Genomic DNA, 12,288 nt, shown 5'->3' on the forward strand with positions numbered 1-12,288 from the left:
CCCTATTATATTTGAAAACATGCATAACATTGTCGTATGAAAGTATGAACTCTCTATACAGTCCAAACAGACCACAATGAGTGCAATCCCCCCTAATAAGCTTATAGTATTATCTAGTGGCAAACCTAATTATGATTCATGTACCAACACTACATAATATGCAGAAATGGGAGAGAGAGCGAGGACACAGGAGGGCCAAAGTGCAAAGAAACTGCTGCTAATTGCTGCTCACTGCTGCTGTCACGCGTGCGCCACTTGCAGCAGTTAGCAGCAGTTTCTTTGCACTTTGGCCATCCTGTGAGGAGGAAGAAAAAGAGAGCCATTTTATGTCACATTAGTGATACAAAACCATCAATTAAACCACTTACAACCGACCAATTTGAAAAACCTTATTCATAAGGCTTCGACAGAGTTTTGACGATGTGTGGACTAGGAACCTTGCCGGATTTCAATCTCAAATCCGGCAAGCCGGATTTTGCCGGACCGGAACCGGTGGTTTCAGAGTGAAATATAAGGCAGCCGGATCTTGCCGGATTTTGCCGGATCTTGCCGGAAAATTTAAATTCATATTCTTATTTTTATACTTTTGTCATTTAATTATCATAATATTAATTATAAAACGTGATAAAGATAAATACTAGAGCTACTGTTCGTAATAAGGTTCAGTTTTCCTCTAATTTAATACTGCCAAGGTTGCGATTATAGCCCGGGGCTAGCCCAGGGAGGTGGCCGAAAATATTTTTTCGATTTTTTCTTAGTCCGCACCTACCCCTCGATACATAATTCTGGACTCGAGGTTTCCCCCGGTAATTCGATCTCGGAAGGCAGGCCTCCCCTTAGCAACATGAGCTCGGAAGCGGGAGCTCTCGATACAGGAGGTACGTCTCAAGAACGACTCGGACCGAAAATTTTCTAAGTCAAAAATTTTTCTAAGTTTTTCTGAAAACCACTTTTTTCCACGATTCAGGTTACCTTGTTCATTATTAGCCGAAAATATTTTTTCGGTTTTTCGAAGTCCGCACCTACCCCTCGATACACAATTCTGGACTCGAGGTTTCCCCCGGTAATGTGATCTGATCTCGGAAGGCAGGCCTCCCCTTTTATTTGCAACACGAGCTCGGAAGCAGGAGCTCCCGATACAGGAGGTACGACTCGGATCGAAAATTTTCTAAGTCAAAATTTTTTCTAAGTTTTTCCGAAAACCAATTTTTTCCACGATTCAGGCTACCCTGTTCATTATTAGCCGAAAATATTTTTTCGGTTTTTTCGAAGTCCGCACCTACCCCTCGATACACAATTCTGGACGAGAGGTTTCCCCCGGTAATGTGATCTCGGAAGGCAGGCCTCCCCTTTGCAACACGAGCTCGGAAGCGGGAGCTCCCGATACAGGAGGTACGACTCGGACCGAAAATTTTCTAAGTCAAAATTTTTTCTAAGTTTTTCCGAAAACCACTTTTTTCCACAATTCAGGCTACCCTGTTCATTATTAGCCGAAAATATTTTCTCGGTTTTTCGAAGTCCGCACCTATCCCTCGATACACAATTCTGGACGAGAGGTTTCCCCCGGTAATGTGATCTCGGAAGGCAGGCCTCCCCTTTGCAACACGAGCTAGGAAGCGGGAGCTCCCGATACAGGAGGTACGTCTCGAGAACGACTCGGACCGAAATTTTCTAAGTCAAAATCTTTTCTAAGTTTTTCTGAAAACCACTTTTTTCCACGATTCGGCTACCTTGTTCATTATTAGCCGAAAATATTTTTTCGGTTTTTCGAAGTCCGCACCTATCCCTCGATACACAATTCTGGACTCGAGGTTTTCCCCGGTAATGTGATCTCGGAAGGCAGGCCTCCCCTTTGCAACACGAGCTCGGAAGCGGGAGCTCCCGATACAGGAGGTACGACTCGGACCGAAAATTTTCTAAGTCAAAATTTTTTCTAAGTTTTTCCGAAAACCACTTTTTTCCACGATTCAGGCTACCCTGTTCATTATTAGCCGAAAATATTTTTTCGGTTTTTCGAAGTCCGCACCTATCCCTCGATACACAATTCTGGACGAGAGGTTTCCCCCGGTAATGTGATCTCGGAAGGCAGGCCTCCCCTTTGCAACACGAGCTAGGAAGCGGGAGCTCCCGATACAGGAGGTACGTCTCGAGAACGACTCGGACCGAAATTTTCTAAGTCAAAATCTTTTCTAAGTTTTTCTGAAAACCACTTTTTTCCACGATTCGGCTACCTTGTTCATTATTAGCCGAAAATATTTTTTCGGTTTTTCGAAGTCCGCACCTATCCCTCGATACACAATTCTGGACTCGAGGTTTTCCCCGGTAATGTGATCTCGGAAGGCAGGCCTCCCCTTTGCAACACGAGCTCGGAAGCGGGAGCTCCCGATACAGGAGGTACGACTCGGACCGAAAATTTTCTAAGTCAAAATTTTTTCTAAGTTTTTCCGAAAACCACTTTTTTCCACGATTCAGGCTACCCTGTTCATTATTAGCCGAAAATATTTTTTCGGTTTTTTCGAAGTCCGCACCTACCCCTCGATACACAATTCTGGACGAGAGGTTTCCCCCGGTAATGTGATCTGATCTCGGAAGGCAGGCCTCCCCTTTTATTTGCAACACGAGCTCGGAAGCGGGAGTTCCCGATACAGGAGGTACGACTCGGATCGAAAATTTTCTAAGTCAAAATTTTTTCTAAGTTTTTCCGAAAACCAATTTTTTCCACGATTCAGGCTACCCTGTTCATTATTAGCCGAAAATATTTTTTCGGTTTTTTCGAAGTCCGCACCTACCCCTCGATACACAATTCTGGACGAGAGGTTTCCCCCGGTAATGTGATCTCGGAAGGCAGGCCTCCCCTTTGCAACACGAGCTCGGAAGCGGGAGCTCCCGATACAGGAGGTACGACTCGGACCGAAAATTTTCTAAGTCAAAATTTTTTCTAAGTTTTTCCGAAAACCACTTTTTTCCACGATTCAGGCTACCCTGTTCATTATTAGCCGAAAATATTTTTTCGGTTTTTCGAAGTCCGCACCTATCCCTCGATACACAATTCTGGACGAGAGGTTTCCCCCGGTAATGTGATCTCGGAAGGCAGGCCTCCCCTTTGCAACACGAGCTAGGAAGCGGGAGCTCCCGATACAGGAGGTACGTCTCGAGAACGACTCGGACCGAAATTTTCTAAGTCAAAATCTTTTCTAAGTTTTTCTGAAAACCAATTTTTTCCACGATTCGGCTACCTTGTTCATTATTAGCCGAAAATATTTTTTCGGTTTTTCGAAGTCCGCACCTATCCCTCGATACACAATTCTGGACTCGAGGTTTTCCCCGGTAATGTGATCTCGGAAGGCAGGCCTCCCCTTTGCAACACGAGCTCGGTTTTTTCGAAGTCCGATACACAATTCTGGACTCGAGGTTTCCCCCGGTTATGTGATCTCGGAAGGCAGGCCTCCCCTTTGCAACACGAGCTCGGAAGCGGGAGCTCCCGATACAGGAGGTACGAGTACGACTCGGACCCGCGAAAATTTTCTAAGTCAAAATTTTTTCGAAAATTACTTTTTTTGATTTTTTTTTCGGTAAAAAAAACTGAAATCCGGCAAAAATCCGGCAAATTTTTTCCAGCCGGAGCCGGAGCCGGAGCCGGATTTTGAAGCCGGATATCCGGCCGGATCCGGATTCAGCCGGATTTCCGGTCAGTTCCTAGTGTGGACGGACGCGGATGACGACGAAAACTAGAAAATTAAACTTAAATATATTGCAGATTAATTGGGGATCGGGTTTTGGTTCCCTGATAAATGTTTACTCGAAAAATAATTGAATTACAGAGAATATCTATGATAAATGTTAAACCAGTAAGACATACCAAAATATCCAAAAATCAAACGATGTATCTTGGCAGAGAACACAAAACATAAACAACTGGTAGTGTGCCCTGAGAGAATAGCCCTAGATAAACCTGGCCTGAGTGAGACCTTCGAGATTGCTATTCCATATTCAGCGATGTGTGTTCCACAAACTGGGTTACAATCACAAATCACGGTTGCAGTTTTAAGACTCACAAAAAAAGGTTCTCGTTGAAACTAAAAATTTCGTCGTTCTAATAGCATAAATCATCAAATATACGCATCAGTCTTAAATGCGATCAAAATAAAGTACGATAGATAACCAATGCACTGAATGGTACACCTTCGTGACTGTCTAGGTGACAGCTATATTGGTGACAGTAAATGTCTTATCTACACTTAAAATCCTGCCATCCCTAACATTGTGATACTTTGTTGGCTGAGCAGTGATAATTTCCTTTAGTTTGAGAACAAATTTCTGATGAGCTGCTCTTTCCTTCCTGTTTCTGTCAGGTGTGGTACATGGCACATTTTATTATGTTTACAAATGTATCCCTAACTTAGAAAATTCAAACAATATACACATAATATAGCATTGACCCTATATAAAAATTCAATATGAAATTCAATAAAAAATCTTAGTAAATTTTATAAAAACCCTTTAAGTAGTAAAAGTAGCTAATTCAATTTGTTGGCTCTAAATTTATATCTAGTTCTGATATTTTAACAGCGCTACCACTTTTTATCCCTCTTTCTCCTCTAAGAGCTATAATTGTTGTTCTCAATAAGTCAAATCTTATCCTTTTCCTGATAAATGTCAGTGCCTCAATGTATCTTTGTCCTAATTTTCTAAAGTGAAACATATTTTAGTGAAACAAATTTAAAATTTTATCTTTTATTTTACAATCATAATATAATAATATTTATAAGCCTCCGTTTTGAAGGTTTTAAATTTTGATATATTCACATTTCTATTTAAAATTAAATTCTATGCATAAGTCATAAACATTCTATCAGCTAACTTTTTGAAAAAAGTATTTGCTTCTCTTCCCAAAATGGGCAAAATGGTCAGATTATATTGAGGATGATCTAATAGCAAAGAAAGCAGACTTCTTTGACAGTGATGCTACATCTCAATGGGACACCATCAACTCAACAATCCATGCAGCAACATCTAAGTTTGCAACACACAAGAAATCCACCCCACATAGCAAACCTTACTGGACAGATAGACTTACTCAAATGTCTAAAGCACTTAGAGACGCAAAGAGATTATATATGAAACGTAACACCTTGTCGAACAAAGCTGCCCTAGATCATGCCAAAGGTTTGTTTGATGAAACTAGGAAAAAAGAGTGTCAAAAGTTCATTTTAACAAAGACTAACAATCTCAATGCCTCCCAATGTACAAAGTTTTGGAAAGAATTCAATCGGATGTTTTCTAAAAAACGTGACAACAAGGTAGAGCCCTTCAAGGAAGCAAGTGGTGATCTTATCACAGATTCTAAAGACATTGAAGAAATACTATTTGATAGCTTCTTTGCAGGTAAACATTTGCTGGAAAAAGGAACAGATTTTGATGCAAAGTTCTATGAAGATGTCAACAGAATCTATAAGGAATGTCTTGAATCTAATGAAAGTGAGCCCCAAGACTCTACCTACACAACCAATGATGAAGAGGATATGCTAAATGGGGAGATTACTAAAGCTGAACTTCAACACTTCTTCAAAAATTATCAAGCAGCAGGAAAAAGCTTTGATAACTTTGAATTCCATCCCGTAATGTTTAAAAAATTGGGAGGAACTGCCTTTGAATGTATTCTTGCATTGTTGAATTCATGTTTGAAGACTGGCCACTGGGTTTGGGATATTGCTGATGTAATATTTCTCAAGAAGGAAGGCAAAACTGACTACAGCAAGGCAGGATCTTATCGACCGATCTCTATAACATCCTATATTGGTAAGGTGTTTGAACAAATAATTGCTAATAGATTAGAAGAGCACCTTAGAAAGAAGGGCCTAAGCGATGAGTATCAAGAAGGGTTCACAAAAAAGCGCAACACTGTTCGTTATCTAAACAGACTGGATAATGATGTTCGTAGTCATCTTCAGAAGAAATACACGGTCATCTGTCTCTTTATAGATTTTGAAAAAGCTTTTGATAGTGTTTGGAAAAAAGGTCTCATGAAAAAGTTGTCCGACTTTGGAGTATCCGGAAGTATGTGGAGACTTATAAACAGCTTTCTCTTCAACAGAAAAGTTCGTCTTGTATTCAACAACTATACTGGCTTCATTAGAGCATGTAGAGAATTTGGACTACCACAAGGTTCAGCATTGTCTCCAATTCTATTCAAATTCTTTTTGCATGACCTTGCACAGGATCTCACCCTCAACCCAGATATAGGGGTTTTCAAGTTTGCAGATGATGGAACATTAAGGGTCAGAGGTGAAACAACACACCAGTGTCTTCTCAATCTACAGATGACATGTTATGCTATCTATAAATGGAGTATAACATGGAGAATGATAATAAACTGTGATCCCGGAAAAACTGAACTAATTGGATTTGGAACTGCAGAAAACGATGAAACGCTTCTTCCATTGTCATTTCGTCTTGGTAGCAACGAGATCAAGTTCGTCGAAAAGACCAAAGTACTAGGCTTGATAATGGATAGAAAGCTCACCTACATCGAGCACGCAAAGGATATTAACAGAAAGATACTTGGCCGGTGGGCTACAATATGCAAGTATACAAACCGCAACTGGGGATTCAGACAACATGTCATTGTAAGGCTAATTGAAGTTCTCATATATTCACGGATCCACTATGCTGGAACTGTCTGGATCAATAATAGAAGTATCAAAGAAATTGAAAGCGCTTGGTATAGGACTATAAAAGCAGCTTTGGGTGCAGTGTTCAATGTAAGGCTAACTACAGCTGAAATGATACTTGGTGTGTTGCCACTCAACATATCAAACAAAGTGAACTCAGTGAAGCACATCCTTAAACTGAATATATTCCCGAATAAAGAGGATCCACTGAAACACCTTATTGATGACCAAATGAAATCAGGCAGTTACAGCGCACTAACTGGAAAAGTAAAAGATGTATTTCAGTTTCTATTGTGGAAATCTTCGATACTTCCTGAACACTTCACTAATGAGGATCTAAAAATCATAAATAACCATGATCTAGAAAAACTCACCAGTCTATCAATAAAAGGATGCAGCTACAGTAAATCAGTGATGAAACATTACAGTGAACAGCTTTGGCAATCGTCCATAAACAGCCAGTACCAGCTGGAAGGGTATACAGAGGCACCTACAGTGAGCGCCACAAAGCTCAAGTTTCCGCCCAAAACATCAAGGCAACTTGAAACCTTGTTTCTAAGCTTGTTCTATCCGAACAACATAATGAATGAATTTCTACACCGCTTCAAAAGCAGTAAATTTGATTCTCCACTGTGTGATTGTAAGCGAGGGGCTCAAAATTCACTTCACCTGCTTACCGACTGTCCTGATGTACAAGCAGATAAAAGGAACAAAATGAGTGAGCTTCTTGAAAGACACCCTTTCCACAACATCAAAAACCAAGGCTATGGTGGGAACTCAATGTTGATATCATGGAGCAGACTTCGTGAGTTCTTTGATCTAGCACTGGAAATAACAAAGGATGCAGAAGAATTCCTTCGAATAGAGATAAAACTTTAAACAGTTGATTATATTCCAACTACCATAACTACACCATCCCTATGATTAGTGAGCCGGGTTCAATGTTAGACCGGACGAAGCATATATTTCATGAGCCGGGGTCAATGTTAGACCGGACGAAGATATGGCTACATCTCAACAGTGGATAACACAGCAGAGGTTCTATTACAGTTAAATTCTGTTACCTGAACTCAACTTAACAGTTCTAATATTATAGCATATACTATAATATTATGAAGATATTTTGTGTCAAAATGAGGCTGTTTAATCATTCTTACACACCAAAGGTTGTTGTGTGTTTTTTAATTAATTTATTATTGTTTAAAAGTTTATATTGAGAATTTTATACAGTAGTCTATAGACCAATTAAATTATTTACTGGTCACATATATGTGGTTTTAGAATTATATAATGACATTGAACGAACTTATTTATTGCGAATTCAAAGGATTGCTAGTATTTTATTTATTTGTTTTCACTTCTGCACGTTTAGGCAGTTGCTCTTGTGACCAGAGTTTTAGAGTTATATATATATATATCTCTTCCCATTCCAGCTGTTGTTGATAGGACTATTGGTGTAAATGTTTTTTTTTGTTTTTTTTGTTTAAAATTTCACTGATTCCCCACATAACAAGCTAATGTTACTTTTATTTTATCGGTATCACTTTATTACTGCTTGTATCACGTCGTGACCCCCACTGTCGTTTTACTATATCCCTGTAGAGTTTTAACGATACAGGGGGAGCCGCGCACTCGTGCGCGGCGGGTCATACAACGTAGGACAAATCATTGCGGCAGTGATTATCCATTGTTAATGGACTAGCCCGGCGCGCGCTATTTCGTGATATAGATGTCTATGCAGAACCGTTTACTGCTTAGTACTTAATGCTGGAGCGGTACCAATGTTCGCAGAGGCGCGCGTTCAATCACAAGCGTGCGGTTTTGGAAATTCTCCGTTATCGGCATTAATGCAGTGTTTATGGCTCACGTATTAATTGACAATGTCAATTCATCGCAGCTCGGCGCGGCACAGTAACGCATTTCACCGATCTAGCCGATCTATTTGTCGTTGCAATAAGCCTCATTGCACATTGAGTGCGAGGCGCGGCACATTAACGCATTGCGCTACAATGGCTTGTACTGCGCAAACGACCGAAATTTCCCCAACATGTAATTCATTACCTGGGGACCTCAGGCTATCTGCTATCATGTTCATAAACAACCAAATTGAGATTAGGCGGAATGACAGGCTGAGCGCAGCCCAGTAAGTAATTCATAATTGAAAGATGACAATTAAATAAAGCCTGCGAGCGCGGCGCTTACGCCCGCACCTGAGGATTACTCAACATTGTATGTTTGTGTTCGCGTCGGACTGAGTCTATGGTTGAATTTTCAACTTTAACTCTATTTTTAAATATAACATGTATTGATTGTTTTGTGGTAAATAAAAATGGCAAGTGCTACTTCGTAGCACTTGCCATCGGGCCATTATATCGGGCCATAATATTTCGAGAAGAAAGTGGCGCGCTACTTCGAAGAAATTTAGACGAGTAACATCCGTCAACTTCCGATGTAACTTTGGAATCAAAGATTCATCTTTTCTCTCATATCAAAGAAATGTGTATGTATGATGTAGTAGTGGTAACTACAATTCATCGTTTACTGATATATTATATAATATATAAATGGTGGTCGGAATTTGTATCACGTGGTTGGTGGTGACCCCCACTGTCGCTTCACTATAGTACCCCTGTATCGTGCGCGGCGGGTCATACAACGTATGACAAGTCGGAATCAGGGGTAAAATAAGTTCACTTCGCCACAACCCTTTGAGAGAGTTGCAAACAGACTTGTATCACGTCGTGACCCCCATGGTCGTTTCACTAAGTTTTAAAACGTTTCTCCTAACTCAACTGTAATTCCTCAAAATCACCAGAGCCTCCATATTCACTGCCACCGTTCACTTAATATTCAACCAAACACCCCACAGTATATTCAATTTCAAGAAAGGCGCTCCTATGCTGTCAATTGTGTGTGCACTTATTTCCTTCGCTGCTCCGAAGATCGAAATAGCTTCACCGAAGATATGCGTCAACGTAATTCAAATGCACGAAACTTAAACAATTTTACTATCAATTTGGTGAGAACCTCGCGAATTAGTCATAATTAAGATTTAAGGATAACCCTGGCCCTGACTTCAAGGAAAGATGAATGTTTTCATTAATCTCTGTACAATTATGACGGTCCATGATAATGGATCTATAATTTAATTTTAATCCTGTGTAATCCTGTGTAAATCCTGTTTAACGGGTGATACTCGTAAAATATCTGTTCCATATATTGGACCGTCGACGAGTCCAACTCGGCGCGCGTCCTGGTAGGTTGTAAACCTACAAAAATCCTGTGTAATCCAAGCATGCAAGCTCACCTGGTCCAATTAGCGGGAAACGGAGGACAAGGTCTGGTGACGTCATAGTCACGTGACCTCATAGGCTCATAATCACTTGACCTCAGACCCAATCAATGATCAATTAGGTTCGGGCATGGTCAGCCCCCTGTCACCCGATCTTGAGGTGACGTACGACACCTCGTTTACGCAATCAATGCCTAAAATGCTACACACGTCGAATATGTAATGAGGACAAAAGTGCGGGTAATTTTGGCACCACTGTAGAGTGGTGCTAAAATATTTGGGTGGGTTGATGGCTAGAGCCCTTTTTACCGCCGTGAGGCGGGCGCGCGCTACTGCAAGCGCAAGGGCTCTGGATAGAGCAATCAACCAAGTTAAAATGAATCTAATTTACATACTTTCCACTACTGTATAAGTTGATTTGTAGCGCGATGCGTTACTGTGCCGCGCCGCGCACTCAATGAGGCTTCTCACAGCTCGATCGGCGAGATGCGCTACTGTGCCGCGCCGAGCTGCCATAAATTGACATCGTCAATTAAAAGTTGATAAATCGTCGTTTAGCAACATGAGGATTACACACAAGATATTCATTGTGCTTCTCTTTATTAGTAGCATAATTTAATCCCTCAATCTTTCCTAATACTTCGTCTGAAACATACCAAAAATGACTATCATTTACAGATCCGTTTTAAATAGTTTCTTTTTTGAAAGCCTCTAATCTTATTTTGCAATGCATTCAGAGTTAATATATGCACTTATACAAACCACTTGGAATACTTTTGAAAGAAAATAACAAGCTCCAAAACGCTACTGACGTATTTCTTCATAAAAAGCACAATAGCGTAAAAAGCTTTTGTCGAGGTGCCTCGAAAGTGATCTCAAACGATTCCCCGTTCAATTTTGGTCGAGGAACGCCAACTTAGACATCCATCAGTAAAGATCGCAATGAGTATTACACCAGAAGACAGGAGGCAATTCAGGAGTCTCTGCCACAAACATTTAAACTTATGTTACAGCTAGCAGCGGAGAAGGGTGCAAGTTCCTGGCTAACCACCTTACCACTCAAAAGCTATGGTTATCTCCTGAATAAGCAACAGTTTTCAGATACTATAGCTTTAAGATATACCCTGAAGCTGAAAGATTGTCCAAAACTTTGTACTTGTGGTGATTCCTACTCCGCAAACCATGCCCTCACGTGTAAACTTGGGGGTTATGTGACCTTGAGGCATAACTCACTTCGAGATACAATAGCTAATATCATGCGGACAGTCAAATGCAAGGATGTTCAGACAGAGCCCCCTCTTCTTCCAGTCAGCGGCATGCAGTTACCACGAGGTACAGCTACTGGAGATCAAGCCCGACTAGATATATCAGCAAGATCAGTTTGGAATGCGTTGGAAAGAGCATTTTTCGATGTAAGAGTGTTTCACGCTCCTGCTCCAACCAACGCAGCTAAACCAATTCCTATGATGTATTTGGCTCACGAGGCTGAGAAGAAAAGAGCATATAATGCAAGGGTCCTAGAAGTGGAAAAAGCTTCCTTTACACCTTTAGTTTTCTCCACAACAGGAGGCATGGGAGTCGAAGCGCAACGCTTGATTAAAAAGCTTGCACAAAAGATGGAATCTCCAACGGGTCAGCGATATTCAGACTCAGTTACATATCTTAGAAAGCGCTTGCGCTTTGAGGTATTAAAGACAACAGTTATTTCGATAAGGGGGGACAGAGGGCCCAAGTTGCGATATAAACCAGACAATATTGAAGATTTAGATTTAAATATTGAGCCCTTCGGCTAGAGAATACTTTCTTAGATATTTTGGACAGTTTTTAATATTAGTAATGTTAATGAATTGTAATTGATTGATATGTAATATTTAGGCCCATGGCCAGTTTTCAAAAAACTTAGTGCATAATCAAGCAAGTTATAAACATATTTCATACATATCAAATTGGATGTGCTTTTGGCGGAGATATAACGTGCGCCATGTATCTGTTTGCTATACCAGCTGCGAGTATGGACAAAGTTTAATTGAAGAAATGTCAAATACTATAGAGTGTAATATAACATGTAGGCTTAGCCTACATGTTATATTACACTCTACAGTATTTGACATTTCTTCAATTAAAGCCTACTAGGCTACTATGCTATGCCCCCACTTTTTATTTATTGTACAAACCATTGATGAAATCAAGGACGGATATGCTTAAGTACGTTGCAAAGAGATTGATATGGTGGACAAGTAGCAATTGCTTCTGTAATTGCTCATGTGTGAAGGAATGGCAAATCAGAATAAACTGATTCATGGAAATCTGTCCGAGGAATGGTTT

The sequence above is a fragment of the Bolinopsis microptera genome, chromosome 3 (assembly GCF_026151205.1).
Source record: "Bolinopsis microptera isolate Bmic1 chromosome 3, MBARI_Bmic_1.0, whole genome shotgun sequence".
Taxonomy (NCBI): Eukaryota; Metazoa; Ctenophora; class Tentaculata; order Lobata; family Bolinopsidae; genus Bolinopsis; species Bolinopsis microptera.